We start from the raw sequence: 854 nt of genomic DNA on the forward strand, positions 1-854 counted from the left end.
TCTTTAAACTTGGTCTTCATTTTGATCTCAACTATACCTGTAAAGTTTCATTACTGCATCTTGTGTAGTGGTGACGCTATTGCGGTGACAAAACCAGTTAGTTGTGGCTGGTAATCATTCAGTATTGTGCAGTGAATTGCAGACTACTGTGTGATAACCAAAGTAACCGTATTCACTGTGTAGATTTTAATGACACCTTATCAGATCCAACAGAGATAGTATGTGGCATTGCACAGGGAACAGTTTTAGGACCCATACTGTTTACTTACATGTAAATGATATGAGATTTGCAGTTGCACATAGTTTTTTTTATATTGTTGTCTATTCAACTGAGTTCAAAATATATCAAGTCAAGTATATGCTTGGTCAAGAGATATCAAAAGTTAAGTATAGTTAAGATAAGATGCACCTTTATTGGTCACACATAAAAGGAAACTGCATGAAAGGTCATCATAGCAGAGGATGGTTTCGATCCATCGACCTCTGGGTTATGGGCCCAGCACGCTTCCGCTGCGCCACTCTGCTCTACACCCCAGATGGGACTCGAACCCACAATCCCTGGCTTAGGAGGCCAGTGCCTTATCCATTAGGCCACTGGGGCTGCATATTAGTGAACAACACAGTCTAATATCTGGGTTAGACTGGGTCTATTTTATGTGCCTCAAATAGTCAACCTTCTAAAACTAGATTTCTTAAGTTCACCTGAATGATGGAGTTACAAGAAAAAGCCACACCTCAGTGCCCTAAAAATGGCAAACAAGCACCCATTCCAGTTGGGTGCTCAACTTCAAAAATCCAATCAGTTCAAATGCTTGAGAGGGTAGCACAAAGTACCTGTAGAACTTGATATTTTA

General features: G+C 40.3%; 2 non-coding genes across 2 annotated transcripts; both read right to left on the minus strand.

Moving 5' to 3' along the window:
• Window positions 1-453: 453 nt before the first annotated feature.
• trnam-cau lies at window positions 454-525 on the minus strand. Its single transcript has one exon. It is a non-coding gene; the product is annotated as a tRNA-Met (tRNA).
• A 3-nt stretch (window positions 526-528) lies between these two features.
• Window positions 529-601, minus strand: trnar-ccu. The gene has a single exon. It is a non-coding gene; the product is annotated as a tRNA-Arg (tRNA).
• Window positions 602-854: the final 253 nt, after the last annotated feature.

Source organism: Toxotes jaculatrix, chromosome 3 (assembly GCF_017976425.1).
Source record: "Toxotes jaculatrix isolate fToxJac2 chromosome 3, fToxJac2.pri, whole genome shotgun sequence".
NCBI lineage: Eukaryota > Metazoa > Chordata > Actinopteri > Toxotidae > Toxotes > Toxotes jaculatrix.